The following is a 20,362-nucleotide window of genomic DNA, read 5'->3' on the forward strand; positions in this document are numbered from 1 at the left end:
TCGATGGTGTTTTGTCTGACTATGGCTCTTTGGTCGGTGCTACAAGCCAGGGCACACTGCGGTTTTTCACTTGTGACCCCACATCCAAGTGAGTTTGAAGACGCTGGGGAACCGTGCTGGCCCCTCACCTTTCCCTCACTATAATCTCAAAGACGTGAAGGGATGAGGTGTCCCCATGGGAGCCATGCAGCAGCGCTGATGGAGACAGTGTTGGATGCTGGTGGGATGCCTGTCAGGGCCCTGTTCCCCCAAGGGGTCTTGGTGTTGCGTCTGTGTGGTAGCGTTTGTGGGATCATCCAGGGCCCCATATCTGCCCATTCCTGGAAAAATGCAGGGCCGGTCCCTGCCAGCCAAGGCCTGGGATTCTGCCTGCTACCGACCCGCAAATGTCTGTCCCAATCACACTGCAGGAAGACCTGTGATTGTGGCCTGGTGCCTGCTGGGCAGCCTCCATACTCAAATTCCTGTGGGGCTTGAATTCCCTTATTTCCAGTGGAGCCACAGAGGCCTAAGGCCTTGTGGACATGCTGCAGCCTTCCTTCCGGCCAGGCCAGGATTGCACGATTGCATCATGAATGCAGTCCCAGCCCCGTGCATTCTGAGATCCCTCCCATTGCCTCAAGGTGAGGTCTGATGGGGAAGGTGTTTGTCATTGCTGAGCTGCTTCTCTCTACACAGATCCCGCGCCCCGACTGAGATCCCACCTGGTGCATGGAAGGAAGTTTAACCTGTCTTTTGGAAATGGCCCCGAGCCAGGGGCCCTCATGGCCACCCTGCCCATCACAAGCCCTCTCTAGTAAGCATGATGAGCTGTGGTTAGAAGGCAGAGACATTTGGGGACTGCCTTGGTTGGGCCAATGATGAGAACTCATATGGCCTCGAAGACAGTTAATGACCTAAAAATTATGTTCAATAGGATTACACTAAGGCCCTTTGGAGGGCACCCCACTTAGGCGGGATCCTGGGGACCACTGTGGCCATGACGTAGCACTGGCAATTGGGGCTTGAGGCTACCGATCCCTCGAGGGTCCCCAGTGGGGCTTTCCCTGGTCTCTGGGCCTCCATACGCCTAAGACATGCTACCGTCCTGGGGCATTGTGTGCCAATTACCAGTGCTTCCCGGGACTCATCCCTGGGAACCCAACTAAGCTCCCTCAGTGTCCTGGTGTCTTTCAGTGGAACGTCGTCTTGGTGAGCAGGGTCTCGCCATTAAGGCCACCATGGGATTAGAGTGGATGCCTGTGTGAGTACCTAGAGACCCAGTGCCCTTGGGCTGATTGGCGAGGACGCCCTCAGGGCTATACCAGCCAACTTGTGGGACTCGGGCTTTGTCCTTGCCCCAGATGGTTGGCGTGTCCCTGAATTTCTGCCCTGTGCACTAAGCTGTCTGGAGAAAACAGGTCACCCGCGATACCTGCAAAGGATGCCACGGTCCCTGTGGGATCCTCTTACTTGAAGGCCCATGGGCCTCATTTCCCAGGGTGCTCTGGTTGATGTCAGAATCACTGATATCTTAGTAGGCACGCATGGTGCTGCCGTGGGCATTGCAGTCTGCCAAAGCGACCTCCTGCATGGAAGTGGTGCACCCAAATTTCACACAATGGGCTTTGGAGGAAGGAGCCGGGCCCGGAGCTATGAGGCTGGACACTAGACTGCTTTGGCATAACGGGTAGATGGTATCTGAAAAATGTGTGCATTGTGGCCTGGAACCCAAGTGGCATGTGGGCTCCTGGCCCCGGGTTCTTCACCATTGACCCCCCCCCCCCGGTGGTCACGTGTCCATATGGGGCTCGTCGGTCGTCCTGCAGCTGGATGGGAATTGCCTGACAGTGGTCCTTTGGTTGGTGCCATGAGCGAGGGCACTCTGGGGTTCTTGACTTGTGACCCCAAGTGCCAGTGAGTTTGAAGTCACTGGGGAAGTGTGCTGGCCCCTCACCTTTCCCTCACTGTAATCTCAAAGGCGGGAAGGGATGAGGTGTCCCCACGGGAGCCTTGGAGCAGCGATGGTTGGTGACGTTGTTTGATGCTGGTGGGAGGCCCTTCAGGGCCCTGATCCCCCAAGGGATCTTGGCATTGCCTCTGTGTGGTAGCATCCATGGGCCCTTCTGGGCCCCATGCTTGCCTATTGCTGGCAAAATGCAGGGCCAGTCCCTGCCAGCCAAGGCCCGGGCTTGTTCCTGATACCAGCCCGCCAAGCTGTTTCCCAATCACTTTGTGGGAGGACCTGTGCATGGGGCCTGTTGCCTGGTGTTGCAATCTCCATGCTCAGACTCCTGTGAGGCCCTGAATTCCCGGTGTCCCATGGAGCCACAGAGGCTGACAGCCTTGGGGACACGCTACAAACTTCCTTCCCGCCAGGCGAGGATTTTTGCTGGCTTCATGAATGCCATCCCAATCCTGGGAATTCTAGGATCCCTCTCATTGCCACAAAAGAGGTCTCATAGGAAGGTGCTTGTAATTACTGAGCTGCCTTTCTCTGTGCAGGTCCCACCCCACGACCGAGATCTCACCTGGCGCACGGAGGGGAGTGTGGCCAATCTTCGGAAACAGGCCCCGAGCCAAGGGCCCCTATGGCCACCCTGCATATCACAAACCCTCTCTGGTAAGCATGTTGAGCTGGCGGGTAGAAGGCAGAGGCTGGTAGGGACTGCCTTGGTTGGGGCAATGATGAGGACTCATATGGTCTCGAAGATATTTGATGACCTAAAACTTATGCTCAATAGGATTATGCTGAGTCCCAGTGGAGGGCACCACACTGAGGCGGGATCCTGTTGACCCCTGAGGCCCTGGTGTAGCACTGGCCCCTGGGGCTCAAGGGGACAGATCCCTCAAGGCTCCCAGTGGCGCTTTCCCCTGTCTCGGGGCCTCCACATGCCTAAAACGTGCTCCTGCCCTGGGGCGTTTTGCCCATCACTACTACTTCCCGGGACGCATCCGTGGAAAGCAAACTAAGCTCCCTTGGTGTCCTGGTGTCTTTCAGTGGGACGTCGCCTTGGTGACCAGGGTCTCACCATTGAGCTCACAATGGGAAGAGAGTGGATGTCTGTGTGAGTACCCGGAGACCCAGTGCCCTTTGGACAACTTGCGAGGGAGCCTCAGGGCAACGCCAGCCATCTTGTGGGACCAGGACTTCGTCCTCGCCCCAGAGGGCTGGGGTGTCCCTGAACGTCTGACCTGTGCATTAAGCTGCCTGCAAAAAACAGGTCACCCACAACACCTGCAAGGGACGCCACAGTTCCTTGCGGGATCCTCTTACTTGATGGCCCATGGGCCACGTTTCCCAGTGTGGGAGGGCACTCCAGTTGATGTCAGAATCACTGATGCCTTAGTACGCACGCGATGTGCTGTGGTGGGCATTGCAGATGGCCAATGTGACCTCCTGTGTAGATGCAGTGAGTCCAGATTTCTGAGACCTCCAAAGCAATAGTCTTTGGAGGAAGGGGCCTAGCCCGGGGCTACCTTGCTGGACACTAGACAGCTTTGGCATAATGGGTAGACGGTATCTGAAAAATGTTGGCAGCATGGTCCAGACCCCAAGTGGCATGCGGGCTCCTGCCTCCAGGTTCTTCACCATTGGCACCGTCTGGTGGTCGCATTTTCTTATGGGGCCCGTGGGTCATCCTGTAACTGGATGGGGCTTTGCCTGACAATGGCCCTTTATGTCGGTGCCACGAGCCAGGTCACGCTGGGGTTCTTGACTTGTGCCCCAAGTCCCAGGGAGTTTGATGTCGCTGGGGAACTGTGCTGGCCCCTCACCCTTCCCTCACCATAATCTCAAAGACTGTAAGGTATGAGGTGTCCCCAAGGGATCCATGGAGCAGCGCTGCTTAGAAATGGTGGTGGATGCTAGTGGGATGCCTGTCAGGGCCCTGATCTTCCAAGGGATCTTGACATTGCATCCACGTGGTAGTGTTCATGAGCCCTTCCATGACCCCATGCCCACCCCTTCCTGTCAAAATGCAGAGCTGGTCCCTTTGGGCCAAGGCCCGGGATTCTGCCTGTCACCGGCCCACCAAGGTGTGTCCCATTCACATTGCAGGAGGACCTGTGCATGGGGCCTGGTGCCTGCTTTTGCAGCCTCCATGCTCAGTCCACTGTGGGGCCCTGAATTCCCATGTGTCCAGCGGAGCCACAGAGGCTGAGGACCTTGGGACACACTGCCGCCTTCCTTCCCACCAGGCCAGGATTTTTCCTGGTGTGATGAATGCAGTCCCAGCCCTGCGTGTTCAGAGATCCCTCCCTCTGCCACAAGGTGAGGTCTGATGGGGAAGGCGTTCATCATTGCTGAGCTGCCTCTCTCTCCGCAGATCCTGCACCCTGACCGAGCTCTCACCTGGCACACGAGGGGAGTTTGGCCCATCTTTGGGAACAGGCCTCGAGCCAGGGGCCCTCATGTCCACCCAGTGCATCACAAACCCTCTCTGGTAAGCATGTTGAGCTGGCAGATAAAGGTCAGAGGCAGGTGGGGACTGCCTTGGTTGGGTCAATGATGAGAACTCATATGGTCTCAAAGACAGATGATGACCTAACAATTATGCTCAATAGGATTATGCTGAGGCCCACTAGAAGGTACCCCACTTAGGTGGGATCCTGGGGACTCCTGTGGCCCTGGCATAGCACTGGAGCCTGGGGCTCGAGGTGACTGATTCCTCGAGGCTCCCCAGTGGGGGTCTCCCTGGTCTGGACCTCTGCATTACTAAGATGTGCTCCCACCCTGGGGCATTGTGTGCCCATTATTAGTGTTTCCTGGGACTCATCCCTGGGAACCCAACTAAGCCCCTTCGGTGTCCTGGTGTCTTTCAGTGGGAAGTCATCTTGGTGACTAGGGTCTTGCCATTGAGCCCACCATGGGAAGAGAGTGGATGCCTGTGTGAGTACCCAGAGACCCAGTGCCCTTTTGCCAATTCGCGAGGCTGCCCTCAGGGCAATGCCAGCCATCTTGTGGGACTGGGGCTCTGTCATCGTCCCAGAGAGTGTGTCCCTGAATGTCTGCCCTGTGCAGTAGGCTGTCTGGAAAAAACAGGTCACCCGTGACACCTGCAAGGGATGCCACGGTCCCCTGCAGGATCCTCTTACTTACGGCCCATGGGCCACGTTTTCCAGTGTGGGATGGCACTCTGGTGGATGGCAGAATCACTGAGGCATTAGAAGGCACTGCAAGGTGCTGCGGTGTTCATTGCTGATGGCCAGTGTGATCTGCATTGAAGTGGTCCGCCCAAATATCATGCAGTGGGCATTGGAGGAAGGGGCCCTGGCTGGGGCTACTTGGCTGGACACTAGACAGCTTTGGCATAACGGGTGGATGGTATTAGAAAAATGCCTGCAGCTTGGTCCGGACCCTGAGTGGCATGGGGCTCTTGGCCCCAGGGTCTTCACCTTGGCCCCATCTTCTGAATTTCTATCCTTGTGAGGCCCTTAGGACTTCCCCCACTCTGTTGGGGCTTTGCATGACAGTCGCACTTCAATGGGTGTCTCAAGACACGTCAATGTCAGGTTGTTGTCTTGTGCATTTAATTCCCAATTATGTTGACATTGCTTGGGAACCGTGGTAGCCCCTTTCCCTGCACTATCCCTAAGCTCAAATACCGGAAGAGATTAGGTGTCCCAATGGGATACATGGAGCAGCGCTGTTTGGGGACGGTGGTGGAGGGTTGTGGAATGCACGCCAAGCCCCTGAGCACGCAAGGAATCTATTTCTTGGGTCCCTGGGGTAGTGGCCATGGCCCTTTCCAGGACACTATGCCTGCCCATTCCTGGCAAAGCCCATGGCCAGTCTCTGCAATCCAATGCCCAGTATTATGCCTGCCAACAGCCCACCAAGTGGTGTCCCAATCACGCTAGGAGTAGACCTGTGTGGCTGGCCTTGTGCCTGATGTTGCAGACTCTATGCTCAGACTCCTGTGTGGCCCTGATTTCCCTGGTGTCCAGTGGAACCACAGAGGCTGAGGGCCTTGGCCCCACTCTGCACCCTTCCCTACTGCCATTCCATGGTTTTGTCTGGCATCATGGATGCAGTCCCAGACCCACGGATTCTGATCTTGTCTGATTGCCACAAGGTGAGGTCTGATGGGGAAGGAGCTTGTCATTCTTGAGCTGTCACTCTCTGCACAGATCCTGTGCCCGGACTGAAATCCCACCTGGCACATGGAGGGAAGTTTTTCCAGCATCTGGAATAGGCCTGGAACTAGGGGTCCAAATGACCAACCCACACTTCACAAACCCTCTTCACAAATCCTCATGTGGATTTGAAGGAGTGAAGACAGAGTCACGTGGGAACTGCCTTGGTTGGGCCAATGATTAGAACTCATATGGTCTCAAAGAGAGATGATGATCTAAGAATTACGCTCAGAAGGATTATGCTGAGGTCCAATGTAGTGCACTGACCTGAGGCAGTATTCTGGTGACCCCTGTGGCCCTGTCGAAGCCCTGGCACTTGGGGCTGGAGGCAACAGATCCCTCGAGGCTCCCCAGGGCAGCTCTCCCTGATCTATGGGCCTCTACTTGCCCAGTCAGCCTCCCGCCATGGTGCTTGTGTGCCCATTTCTAGTGCATCCTGGGACGCCTCCCTGGAAGCCTAACTAAGTTCCCTCAGTGTCCTAGGGTCTTTCAGTGGGACATTGTCATGTGGCAAGGGTCTCACCATTGCCCCAACCATGGGAGGAGAGTGGATGCCTGTGTGAGTAGCGAGAGGGCAAGTGCACTTGGGCCAATTGGGGAGCCTGGCCACAGGGCAACGCCAGCCATCTGTGGACTGGGGCTCCGTCATCGCCCCAAAAGGCTGGCATGTCCCTGATCGTCTGCCCTGCGCAGTGGGCTGTCAGGAAAGGATAGGTCACCTGTGCTCTACAAGTGATTCCATGGTGCCCAGTGGGATCCTCTTTCTTGCTGGCTCATGGGCTGAATTATCCAGTGTGGGAGGGCACTCAGGGCGTTTTCAGAAACACTGAGGCCCTTGGAGGAGGTGTGGTGCTGCGCTCAGCATTGGAACCCCCCGCAACCTCCCGCAGGTTAGAGTTTCCATTCAAATTTCCCACAATGGGCATTGGAGGAAGAGGGCAGACCCAGAACTACTTAGCTGGATACTAGACAGCTTTGTAATAGCAGGTAGATGGTCCCTGAGGCGTGCCCGCAGCTTGGCTGTCACCCCTAGTGTCCTGCTTGGCTGCTGACTCACAAGTCCTCTTGATGGGCCCACTCCTAGTAGACATGCAGCCTCATGGGGCCATGTAGTGTTCCCCAGACTGATTGGGGATTTGCCTGCCAATGGCCTTTTGGCCGGTGTCCCAGGACAGGACAGGGTTCTTGTCTTGTGCACCCTCCTGTGCTAAACCTAAGCACAAAGACAGAAAGGGATGAGTTGTCCCCATGGGAGACATGGGACAGCGCTGTTTGGGGATGGATGTGGATGCTGGTGGGATGCATGCCTAGCCCCTGAGCACCCCAGGAATCTTTGCAGAGGTCCACCAGTGCAGCATCCATGTCCTGTTCCAGGCCACCATGCCTGCCCATTCCTGGCAAAGCCCAAGGCCGTGCCTTGCCAGCCATGGCTGGGATTCTGCATGCCACCAGATCAACAAGTGGTGTGCCAATCACATGGTGGGGGGACCTGTATGGCTGGCCTGCTGCCTGCTGTTGCAGCCTCTATGCTCAGCTCCTTCTAGGGGCCCTGCTTTCCCTGGTGTACATTGTACCTGGCACCGGGCTGGACACATCCTTCCAGCCATCCCTGGATTTTTGCTGGCATCCTGAATGCGGGAATGGCCCCACACATTCAGGGCTCAGTCCCATGGCCACAGGCGAGGTCCGATAAGGAAGAGTGTTGTCATGCCTGAGCTGCCTCTCTCTGCACAGAGGCCATGCCCAGACTGAGATCCCACCTGTTGCATAGTGTATAGTTTGGCCCCGCTTCAGAAATAGGCCCCAAGCCAGGAGTCTAAATGGCCATCCTGCGCTTCACCCAACATCTCTGGTAAGCATGTTGAGCCTGCGGGGCGAAGGCACAGGTGTGTGGGGACTGCCTGGGTTGGGTCAATGATGAGAACTCATATGGACTCAAAGAGAGATGGTGACCTAAAAATTATGCTAAATAGGATTACACTGAGGCCAAATGGAGAGCAACGTCCTGAGGTGGGACCTGTGGACCCTTGTGGCCCTGGCATGGTGCTGGCACCTGGGCCTCGAGGCTTCTGATCCCTTGTGGCTTCCCATTGTGGCTATCACTGGTCTATCAGCCACCACGTGCCTAAAACTGCTCCCACTCTTGCACTTTGTGTGGCCATCCTTAGTGCATCCCGGGAGCCCACACTCAGAGGCCTGGCTAAGCTCCCTGAGTGTCCTTGTGTATTTCAGTGGGACATCATCTTTGTGATCAGGGTCTCCGCATTGACCCCACCATGTGAGGTGAGTGGATGCCTATGCAAGCAGACAGGGGCCCCAGGGCACATGGGCCCTATGGGGAGGCTGGCTTCAGGGCAATGCCAGCCAGCCTGTGGGACTGGGGCCCCATCATCGCCTCAGAGGGCTGGCATGCCCTGAAAGTCTGCCCTGTGCAGTGGGCTGTTGGGAAATAATAGGTCTCCTGTGGCTCCTGCAAGTGTTTCCATGGCCCCAGAGGGATCCTCTTTCTTGTCTGCCCATGGTCCACTTTCTGCAGTGTGGGAGGGAGCTCAGGTTGATATCAGAATCGCTGAGGCCCTTGGAGGCATGCAAGGTGCTGCAGTGGGCATTGGAGCCCCCCATGACCTCCTACGGGAAAGAGTTCCCACCCAAATTTCCCGAAATGGGCATTAGAGGAAGAAGCCAGGCCAGGGGCTACATGGCTGGATCCTGGACAGCTTTGGCATAGCGGGTAGTGACAGTCCCTGAGGACTTCTGGGAGCTTGGCTGGGACCCCAATTGGCACGTGGGACTCCTGTCTCCCAGATCTTCATTATGGGCCCACTCCTGGTGGACACATGTACTTATGGGGCTCCTGGGTCTTCCTCAACTGGATGGAGCTTTGCCTGACAATTGCCCTTTGGTGGTGCCCTGAGGCAGGGCAAGCCGACATCCTTGTCTTGTGCATGCTCTTCTCAATGAGGTTTAAGTCACTTGGGAATCATGATAACCCCTCTCCCTGCACTAATCCTAAGTGCGTAGATCGGAAGGAACGAGTTGTCCCATGGGAGACATGAGGCAGTGATGTTTGGGGATGGAGGTGGACACTGGTGGGAGGTACACCAGGGCCCTGATAACCCCAGGAATCTTTGTGTGCATCCTCTGGGTGCAGCATCCATGGCCTGTTCTAGGCCGCCATGCCTGCCCATTTCGGGCAAAGCCCAGGGCCAGGCCCTGTCAGACATGGCCTGGGAATCTGCATGCCACTGGCTCACCGAGATGTGTCCCAATCACGCGGTGGGTGGACCCGTGTAGCTGGCCTGCTGACTTCCAGTGCAGCCTCCATGCTCAGCTCCCTGTGGGGTTCCTGCTTTCCCTGGTGTCCAGTGGAACCACACAGGCTGAGGGCCTTAGTGCCACACGGGAGCATTCCTTCCTGCCATCGCTGGATTTTTGCTGGTGTCATTTATGGTGTCATGTCCTCATGCATTCGGGGCTTGTGCCCATGTCCACAAGGTGAAGTCCATTGGGAATGTCATTCTCATGGTTGAGCTGCCTCTCTCTGCACAGAGCCCTTGCCCAGACCAAGATCCTGCTGGGCACATGGAGGGCTAATTTGACCCAGCTTGGGGAATAGGCCCTAAGCCATATGCCCAACTAGTCACCCTGCTCTTTGAAACCATCTCTGGTATGCATGTTGAGCTGGAAGGAGGAGGATGCAGGTGGGAGGGGACTGCCTTGGTTTTGTCAATGATGAGAACTCATATGGTCTCGAAGAGAGATGATGACCTAAATATCATGCACAATGGGATTATGCTGAGGCTCACTGGAGGCCACCATCCTGAGGATTCTGCCTCAGGATCCCACCCCTGTGGCCCTGGAAAGGTGCTGTCACATGGGGCTCCAGGCAACTGATCCCTTGAGGCTCCCCAGTGTGTCTCTCCCTGGTCTATGGGCCTTCACGTGACTAAGACGGGCTCCCACTCTGGGGCTTTGTGTGCCCATCCATATTGTGTCCCGGAATGCCTCACTTGGATCCTTGGATAAGCTCCCTAGGTGTCCTTGTGTCTTTCAGTGGGATGATTTCTTTGTGGCCAGGGTCTTGCCATTGCCCCCATCATGTGAAGTGTGTGGATTACAGTATGAGTAGATGGAATTCCCAGGGGATGTGGCAATTCCCTGATGGGGAGGCTTGCCTCAGGGCAACACCAGCCAGTGTGTGGTACCTGGGCCCCATCATTGACACAGAGGCCTGGCATGTCCCTGAATATCACACCTGTGCCATGTGCTTTCCTGACACCATATGTAATCTGTGTCTCCTGCAATGATTCCAAGTTCCCTGGAAAGCTCCTATTTCTCAAGGGCCTATGGTCTTCCTTCACTGGTTTAGCATGTTTTTCATCTTGATGTCAGAATTGCTAAGGTTTTGGGAGGGACTCGAGGTCCTGCTGTGGGCTTTGGAGCCTATGGCAAACTCCTGAAGGAAAGGGCTCCCGCCCACATTTTCTAGAATGGGCACAAGGGGAGGGTGGCAGGAACAGGACTTTCAGCTGGATGGCTTTAGAGCACTCTGGGATAGTGGGGAGACCTTCCCTGAAGAGTGCTTGCTGCTCTCAGGGACCCCGAATGTAGGTATTCCCTCTTGGCTCCCAGGTCTTCCCAATGAGCCCTCTTATGTTGGATGCATTGCCTTATGGGTCCAGGCATCCTCCCATACCTGGAATGGGCTTTCCTGCCATCACCCCTTGGGATGGTGCTTCAACCCAGGGCATGCTTGTTTTTCTGTTACCAATGATGTTGACATGGCTTTAGAACTGTGCTGGATTCTCCCTTTTCTAGCCCAATATGCAAAAATAGGAAGGGACGAGGTGTCCCTACAGAGAACTCATAGCAGCACTCTTTGGGAATGGATGTGTATGCTGGTGGGATGCACACCAGTCCCATGAGCACCCCAGGAATCTTTCTGTAGGTCTCTGAACAGCTGCATTCAGAGCAGGGATTTACCTGCCAGGTGGCCGTTGTGTAGCTCCTCAGGTCTCCATATACATTTTCTGCCAAGGAGGCATTCGTTTCCACTGATCAATGAGCTTGGACACCCATGTCTTCAACAGCCCTGGGCCCATCCCTGGCTTCCATCTCTGCCCATTCTTCCTGAAGCCAAGGGCAGGGCCCTACCAGCGATGGCCCATGATTCTGCCTGCCACATTCTCTCCAAGTGTCTCACTCACTTGGTGACCTGTGTTGCAGGCCTGCCTCTTGGTGGCTCTTTTCCCATTCTCATCTCCCTGTGGGGGCCTAGGTTTCCTTTGTGTCAGGTGGACACATATGCACTGAGGACCTTGCATGCTACTTTGGAGCCTTCCTGCCATCCCTCAAGTCTTGCTTATGTCATAGGTGGAGTCATGGTGCTACAACTTCAAGGCTCATGCCCATTGCCCAGAAGGTCAGGAGCAATGGGGAAGGCTGTTGTCACAGCTGTGTTACACTCTGTCCACAGATCCCCTGCCCAAATGAAGATCTCACCTGGCCCACATAATCAATTGGCCCAGCTTCTGGAATATGCCCACACTAAGGTGCCACCCCAGCCATCTCACATTCAAGACACCCTCTTTGGTAAGCATGTTGTGCATGGGGTTGGGAAGCACAGGCGCATGGGGACTGCCTTGGTTAGGTCAATGATGAGAACTCATATGGTCTCAAAGAGAGATGATGACATAAAAATCTTGCTCAATAGGATTATGCTGAGGACCAATGGAGGGGACCATTGTGGGGTGGAATCCTGGGGACCTATTTAGCCATCTGGTTTCGGCCCTTGGGCTTGAATTTAATAAAACCTCGACAGTCCCACATGTGTCTCTCTTCTGTTTGTGGGTCTCCACGTGCCCTGGAAGGCTCTTGTCCTTGAGCTTTTTGTTTCCTTCCCAAATTCCCCTCCTGACGCCTCATGCGAATCTGTTGTTTAGCTCCTTGGTGTCCTTGTGTCTTTCAGTGGGACGTCATCTTGGCCATGGTTTCACCATTTCCCCCACCATGCCAGGTGAAAGATGCCACTGCTTGTAGTGGAGGCCCTAGAGGACATGGTGTGGATTTTGAGGCCTGTATGATGGCAATGCTGGCCTGTGTGTTGAACTGGGGCCTGTTATGGCCACAGAGGTCCGTCCTTTCTGTGAACATCAGCCCTGTGCAATTGGCTGTCAGTAAAGCAACAGATCATCTTGGCATCTGGAAAGTATGTAAATGACAATGGATGGCCCTCTTCCTCGCTGGTCCATGGAACAGTTTTACTGGTGTGAGAGAATACCCAACTGGAGGCTCAAACCACTGCAGTATTTGGAGGTATGCAAGGTGCTTGGGTCTTCTATTTGGCTTATTTTTGTGGTTTTTACTTGGATATCTCTAAACTGGGGTTGATAAGGAAGCTAGCTTTAGGGAAGCACATATCTTTAATGTCATTGTTTAAAGGAGAATGTGGAAGCATGGTTCGAGTGTGGGACTTTTTACCTGGATGATTTTAGACAACATTCTGAAAACATAAATGTAGTTCTTTAGGAGTGCTTATCATTTCCTCTGGAACACAGATGCTGTGTTTTGGGAGCACACAATGCTTGTCTTCATTTGAAACACTTTTAGATATATCAAATAATTCTATTTACCCAAAAAATCTTTCAGAGTAAAACTTTCAGAGTAAATCTTTCAGATTTATCTCCACACTAGAGGTTGTGAAGAAGCCAGTTTGAGAAAGGTAGAATATATGGAGTCAACATTGATGGAAAAACATTGACAATTGCTGTCAAGGGGAAGGAGCCCTGGTTATGGAGAAATTCAAGAGAGAATGATGCACATATGGGAACACATATACAAACACATCACTGAAGCCATTGGTTGAAAAAATGAGAACAGCTGATTTTGTGAAGTTTTGTAACAAGTGGGGCTTGAAGACTGGAGTTTTAACCTTTGCAAGCTTGCATTGTGACTCTGCCCTATTTCTAGAGAGAAGGCTTTCAAATAATCCCAGGGTATTCATCAGAATCTCAGGATCTCCTGGGGCACACAATAAGATAATTTGCTTTCTTGGAGCATTGCCATGAGAGGCAAGGTTCTAGAGAGGGCTCTCCAGGGACAAAGGATCCAGGGGACACATTTTTCTTTCCCACCCTTAGGCGTAAGTGCAGAGCTACCTACCAAGGGCAGCTTGGCTCCAACATTGGCTGCCTGGTGTGCTTGCTCCAAGTCCTACACCCCTGTGCCCTTATGAGACTATACTTCTTGGTAATATTTCCTCTGTTTCAGTGCAGTGATTCCCTCCCCCAGAAGACCATCACAGGTCCCTGCCCACACCTTGTGTCTAAATCCTGGAGTTTTAAAAGTCAGCAGGCATGGCTGGGATTGAATATGGAGAGCACTGTGCTGCTTCTGGAGAGAAGGCAGACAAACAACCCACAGTCAGATAACGTGAAAACAGTGACTGAAAAAATACCTGATACACACAGGTTGGAGATTATTTACTCTTCTTAGAATGACTCCCTGAGAACTGCAAGAATGGAGACCCTTTTCCAGGTACATGGGAGCTGGCTGGTGCCATTTCCCTTCCCTGCCCCTTAGCATAAACATAGTACCACCTTCTGTAAATAACACAGCACCCCATGTGGTATGCCAGTACTGCACTTATAGGTAAAATTTGCCTCAGTCCCAGCATGGTGGGTCTCTTACTCAGAAGACCAGCATAAACCTCTGTCCACATTATGTTTACTGACTAGACAGTTCTGTGTGTTCTGTTCTAGTGGAGGTAGCATCAGGTCTTATTTAATGTGCAAAACAGAGCACACCTAGGGAAAACTCACCACACTCTGTTCATGGTCCAAACACTGCCCACTCCAGCCAAGGAGAGCCTCTGCAGCTGACTGGTCTGAAGGATAGAGATGTCAAATGACAGCAGCAGAGTGCATGCAGCACACATCAGAGACTCTCCCTGAAGTGCCAGGCCCTGGACAGTATGTGACCTCTTATTCATAAAGCCATTACATTAATGAGCAGGACTTAATAGGATTTCCTAACACAGAGAAGAAGACAGAGACTTAGGCAAAATGCCAAGACAGAGGAATTCATCCCATAAGATAGAACAAGAGAAGGCGACAGCCAGAGATGTAATCAAAACAGATATAAGAAATATGTCTGATGGTGAATTTAAAGCAACAACTATGGGGATACTCACTGGTCTTGAGAAAAGCATATGAGACATCAGGGAGACCCTTACTACGGATATAAAGAATTAAAAACCAAAAATGAAAAATGTGATAACTGACATTCAAAACTGACTAAATATAATGACCACAAGGATGGAAGAAGCAGAGGAATGGATAAGTGATAAAGAAGACAATATAATGAAAAATAATAAAGCTGAAAAAAAGAGAGAAAGAATGATTATGGAACACAAGAGTAGACTTAGTCAACTCAGTCACTCCATCAAACACAATAACATTTGTGTTATAGGAGTCTCAGAAGAAAAAGAAAGATAAAGAGGGCATAAAATTTATTTGAGAAAATAATAGCTGGAAACGTTCCTAATCTGAGGAACAAAAGAAAATCCAAATCCACGAGGCTCAGAGAACTCTTATTAAAATCAACAAAAGCAGGCCAACCTTAAGAAATATTATAATTAAATTTTCAAATTATAGTGATAAAGAAAAGTCTTAAAAGTGGCAAGACTTAAGAAGTTCCTGGATGAGGAGTTAAGATGGTGGAATAGTAAGGAAACCCTGGGATTTTCTCATCTGTTGAACAAAACTAGATCAACATCAAACCATTTTGAATACCTTGGGAATTGATCTGAAGATTAACAGAGCAATATGCAAAATTTGTGGGAGAGAACACAGCAGGTATATGGTGCAGAGAGGTGAATTGGAGGAGAGAAGAGCTGTGGTGGCACAGAGGGAAAAGAGTCATTTTCGTGGAGAGAAGAAAGACAGAGGGGGAGGGAGAACAGCACATCATATTTGTGCATGAATGCATTCCCCCTGAAAGCAGTTAGAGAGAAAACACACACAGGGGACTGCACAAGAAAAATGTTCCCCCAAAAAATTGAAGGGGGAAAAAGGAAAAGGTTTCAATACCACCAGGTCTTTATAAATAGCAAAGCAGATACTGAAGTTTCAGAGGTCAGCTCCTGGTAGTGCTCTGGTAAGGAATCAGGGAGGACCCCTGAAGCAGACAGCATGGTCTGAATAGCCCCTGGTCACATGGGGAGAAGTGGTTCCCCTGATTGGAGTGAATCTGGTAGAGGTGATACGACCTCTCTGTAAGAGCCCTGGTGGTGGTTGTGTGTTGAAATTTACCATAAACTCTGAGCCACTGCCACTACACAGTGGTGTGACTTTCTTAGGACAAGCCAGCCCTGGCCACAGCATGGTGAGACCCTTCCCCAGAAGATCACTGCTGGTCCAAACCATGGGGGGGGGGGGGTAGTATGAAGCATGGAGCTTTGAAACACAGCTACACCTAAGATAAAACTCTGGATAGAGGCACCACCTTGTAGGCAGACAGCTCAGACACAGACAGGAGGTAGGTGGGGAGCTGATGGAAGTGAGAGACCCAGGAGGGGTGACTGTCAACGTGCAAACTTTCCACTCTCGAGACTAGAGTCCATTTTCACCAGTAGTCCACCAACGCTGATTGACCTTAGGGAGCTAACCAGAGCCACCAAGTGGAGAATGAGTCATTACACTAAACCCTGCCTGCCTTTGCCCTCCAGGCACATCTCCACTAGAATCAGAGCAGCAGACCCCTCACCCAAAGACCAGCACAAATCCCTTCCACGAACTTCTACTAAACATAGACTGCTGCAAAGTTTCAGCTCTAGGGGAAGCTGGATCTAGCTTCATTTCAGTTTTTTTGTTGTTGTTCATGTGTTCATTTTATTGTTGCTTCTATTTCTATTTTTTCTTGTTGTTTATTTTTCTTTTGTTTCTTGGATACAGAAAAGAGCAAATTTTACTTTATTTATTTATTATTTTATTTTTTAATTTTTTTAATTTTTAATTTTTCTCTCTTCCTCTTTTCTTTTTTTTCTATTAAGTGTCTTTTAACAAGCAGACCAAAACACACCTAAGATCTATCTTACTTTATTTGATTTAAACACTTTTTATTTCATTCTATTATTATTATTTATTTTCTTCCTCCAAACTGACAAGATGGAAGGATTCACCTCCAAAGAAAGAACAGGAAGATATGATGGCCAGGGATTTAATCAATGCAGATTGTAAGATGTCTGAACTAGAATTTAAAATAATAGTTATATTGGGGCACCAGGGTGGCTCAGCCAGTTGAGTGTCTGACTTCGGCTCAGGTCATGAACTTGCCGATCATGGGTTCAAACCCCATATTGGGCTCTGTGCTAACAGCTCAGAGCCTGTAGCCTGCTCCATATCCTGTGTTTCTTTCTCTCTCTTTTGCTCCCCACTTGCACTCTCTCTCTCTCGTAAAAATAAATAAGGATTAAAATAATAATAATAAAATGAAATAAAATGATTATAAGGATATTAGCTGGGCTTGAAAAAAGCATAGAAGACACCAGAGAATCCCTTTCTGCAGAGATAAAAGAAATAAAATCTAGTCAGGCCAAAATCAAAAATGCTATAACCGAGATGAAAACCTAAATGAAGGCTGTAAAAAATGAGACTGGATGAGGGAGAGAAGCAAATTAGTGGTACAGAAGATAAAATTACAGAAAATAATGAAGCTGAAAACAAGAAGGAAACAAACATCAGAGATCATGAGGGCATACTTAGGGAACTCAGTGATCTATCACAAAGTAATAACATTCATATTATAGGGATCCCAGAAGATGAAGACAGAAAAAAGGGGCAGAAGGTTTATGTGAGCAAATTGTAGCTGAAAACTTCCTTAATCTGTGGGAAGGACACAACATCAAAATCCAAGAAACAGAGAACCCACATTAAATTCAACAAAAGATGGCCATTGCCAACATATATCATAGTCAAATTCACAAAATACACAAATAAGGAAAGGATCTTGAAAGCAGCAAGGGAAAAGAGTCCTTAACCTACAAGGGAAGATACATCAAATTCATAGCAGATCAGTCCACAGAAACTTGGAAGACCATAAGACAAGATATAATAAATGTGCTGAATGGGAAAGTTACACAAGCAAGAATACTCTATCTAGAAAGTTTGTCATTCAAAATAGGAGATATAGTTTCCCATACAAACAAAAATTAAAGTGGTTTGTGACCACTACACCATCTGTAACAAGAAATTTTAAGGAGAACTCTTTGAGTGGAAGAAAAAAAGTCTAAAATCAACAAAGACTAGAAAAGAACAGAGATATCACCAGAAATGCCAACTGTACATGTAACAGAATGGCACTAAATTCATATCTTTCAATAATCAGTCTGAAAGTAACAGGACTGAAGAAGATTATATATATATGAAATATATATATATATTTATATAATATAAATAAAATATAAATATAGATATATTATATAAATATAAATATATATATATATATATATGAAAAGACGGGAGTCCAAAACTTTTGGGATGAAGCAAAGGCATTCCTAAGAGGGAAGTATATTGCAATTCAGGCCTACCTCAAGAGGAAAGAAAGGTCCCAAACACACAACCTAACCTTACATTTACAGTATCTAGAAAAGGAAGAGCAAATAAAGCCTAAAGCCAGCAGAAGAAGTGAAATAATAAAGATTCAAGTAGAAATAACTGATATAGAAGCAGAAAAACCAGTAGAAAAGATCAACAAAACTAAGAACTGGTTCTTTGAAAGAATTTAAAAAATTGATAACCCTCTAGCCAGACTTATCAAAAATAAAAGAGAAAGGATCAAAAAATCATGAATGAAAGAGGACAGATCACAAACAACACCACAGAAATACAATTATAAGAAAATATGATGAAAAATTATATGCCAACAAACTGAGCAATCTGGAGGAAATGGATGTTACTAGAAAATCACAAACTACATAAACACCCACACACTTCCAAAACTCAAACAGGAAGAAATAGAAAGCTTGAACAGACCCATAACCAGCAAAGAAATTGAATCAGTTATCAAAAATCTCCCAACAAATAAGAGTTCAGGACCAGATAGCTTCCCTGGGGAATTCTACCAGAAATTTAAAGCAGAGATAATATCTATCCTTCTCAAGCTGTTCCAATAAATAGAAAGGGAAGGAAAACGTCCTGACTCATTCTATGAAGCCAGCATTACTTTGATTCCTACACCAGACAGAGACTCAGTAAAAAAAGAGAACTACAGGCCAATATCCCTGGTGAATATGGATGCAAAAATTCTCAAGACGATAGTAGAAAATCGAATTCAACAGCATATAAAAAGAATTATTCACCATGATCAAGTAGGATTCATTCCTGGGTTGCAGGCCTGGTTCAACATTCGCAAATCAATCAATGTGATACATCACATTAATACAAGAAAAGAACCATATAATCCTGTCAATCGATGCAGAAAAAAGCATTTGACAAATTTCAGCGTCCTTTCTTGATAAAAACCCTCGAGAAAGTCAGGATAGAAGGAACATACTTAAACATCATAAAAGCCATTTTTGAAAGCCCACAGCTAATATCATCCTCAATGGGGAAAAACTGAGAGCTTTCTCCCTGAGATCAGGAACATGACAAGGATGTCCACTCTCACCGCTGTTGTTTAACATAGTATTGGAAATTCTAGCATCAGCAATCAGACAACAAAAGAAATCAAAGGCATCAAAATTGGCAAAGATGAAGTCAAGCTTTCACTTTTTGCAGATGACATGATATTATACATGGAAAACCCAACAGACTCCACCAAAAGTCTGCTAGAACTGATACATGAATTCAGCAAAGTTGCAGGATACAAAATCAATGTACAGAAATCAGTTGCATTCTTATACACTAATAACGAAGCAACAGAAAGACAAATAAAGAAACTGATCCCATTCACAATTGCACCAAGAAGCATAAAATACCTAGCAATAAACGTAACCAAACATGTACAAGATCTGTATGTTGAAAACTATAGAAAGCTTATGAAGCAAATTGAAGAAGATACAAAGAAATGGAAAAACATTCCATGCTCATGGATTGGAAGAATAAATATTGTTAAAATGTCAATACTACCCAAAGCTATCTACACATTCAATACAATCCCAATCAAAATTGCACCAGCATTCTTCTTGAAGCTAGAACAAGCAATCCTAAAATTTGTATGGAACCACAAAAGGCCCTGAATAGCCAAAATGATTTCAAAGAAGACCAAAGCAGGAGGCATCACAACCCGAGACTTTAGCCTCTACTACAAAGCTATAATCATCAAGACAGAATGGTATTGGCACAAAAACAGACACATAGACCAATGGAATAGAATATAAACCCCAGAACTAGACCCACAAAAGTATGGCAAACTCATCTTTGACAAAGCAGGAAAGAATATCCAATGGAAAAAAGACAGTCTCTTTAACAAATGGTGCTGGGAGAACTGGACAGCAACATGCAGAAGGATGAAACTAGACCACTTTCTTACACCATTCACAAAAACAAACTCAAAATCAATGAAGGACCTGAATGTGAGACAGGAAACCATCAAAACCCTAGAGGAGAAAGCAGGGAAAAATCTCTCTGACCTCAGCCACAGCAATTTCTTACTTGAAACATCCCCAAAGGCAAGGTAATTAAAAGCAAAAATGAAATATTGGGATTTTATGAAGATAAAAAGCTTCTGCACTGCAAAGTAAACAACCAACAAAACTAAAAGGCAATCAACGGAATGGGAAAAGATATTTGCAAATCTGACAAAGGGCTAGTATCCAAAATCTATAAAGAGCTCACCAAACTCCACACCCAGAAACCAAAGAATCCAGTGAAGAAATGGGCAGAAAACATGAATAGACACTTCTCTAAAGAAGACATCCCGATGGCCAACAGGCACATGCAAAGATGCTCAACGTCGTTCCTCATCAGGGAAATACAAATCAAAACCACACTCAGATATCATCACCTCACGCCAGTCAGAGTAGCTAAAATGAACAAAACAGGAGACTATAGATGCTGGAGAGGATGTGGAGAATCGGGAACCCTCTTGCACTGTTGGTGGGAATGCAACTGGTGCAGCCACTCTGGAAAACAGTGTGGAGGTTCCTCAAAAAATTAAAAAGAGACCTACCCTATGACCCAGCAGTAGCACTGCTAGGAATTTACCCAAGGGATACAGGAGTACTGATGCATAGGGGCACTTGTAC

The 20,362-nt window shown here is 48.9% G+C and overlaps 1 long non-coding RNA gene and 7 other non-coding genes across 9 annotated transcripts in view; all 8 read left to right on the forward strand.

Moving 5' to 3' along the window:
* The first annotated feature begins 851 nt into the window (after positions 1–851).
* Positions 852–932, forward strand: LOC122223355. Its single transcript, XR_006204232.1, has one exon. It is a non-coding gene; the product is annotated as a small nucleolar RNA SNORD115 (small nucleolar RNA).
* A 1,726-nt stretch (positions 933–2,658) lies between these two features.
* LOC122223356 lies at positions 2,659–2,739 on the forward strand. The gene has a single exon (XR_006204233.1). It is a non-coding gene; the product is annotated as a small nucleolar RNA SNORD115 (small nucleolar RNA).
* Positions 2,740–3,088: 349 nt separating this feature from the next.
* Positions 3,089–20,362, forward strand: part of LOC122221726 — a 129,377-nt gene continuing 112,103 nt past the window's right edge. Inside the window, exons 1-4 of one of the 2 annotated variants that reach the window (XR_006203414.1) lie at positions 3,089–3,203; positions 4,308–4,424; positions 11,594–11,709; positions 12,086–12,432. This is a non-coding gene — a long non-coding RNA (uncharacterized LOC122221726). Of the gene's footprint in view, positions 3,204–4,307; positions 4,425–4,626; positions 4,871–11,593; positions 11,710–12,085; positions 12,433–20,362 lie in introns of those variants that run through there. The other variant, XR_006203415.1, reaches the window with a different exon arrangement.
* LOC122223348 lies at positions 4,481–4,561 on the forward strand. The gene has a single exon (XR_006204225.1). It is a non-coding gene; the product is annotated as a small nucleolar RNA SNORD115 (small nucleolar RNA).
* LOC122223363 lies at positions 6,288–6,368 on the forward strand. The gene has a single exon (XR_006204240.1). It is a non-coding gene; the product is annotated as a small nucleolar RNA SNORD115 (small nucleolar RNA).
* LOC122223358 lies at positions 8,026–8,106 on the forward strand. Its single transcript, XR_006204235.1, has one exon. It is a non-coding gene; the product is annotated as a small nucleolar RNA SNORD115 (small nucleolar RNA).
* On the forward strand, positions 9,841–9,921 carry LOC122223362. The gene has a single exon (XR_006204239.1). It is a non-coding gene; the product is annotated as a small nucleolar RNA SNORD115 (small nucleolar RNA).
* Positions 11,767–11,846, forward strand: LOC122223357. Its single transcript, XR_006204234.1, has one exon. It is a non-coding gene; the product is annotated as a small nucleolar RNA SNORD115 (small nucleolar RNA).

Source organism: Panthera leo, chromosome B3 (genome assembly GCF_018350215.1).
Source record: "Panthera leo isolate Ple1 chromosome B3, P.leo_Ple1_pat1.1, whole genome shotgun sequence".
NCBI classification, from domain to species: domain Eukaryota; kingdom Metazoa; phylum Chordata; class Mammalia; order Carnivora; family Felidae; genus Panthera; species Panthera leo.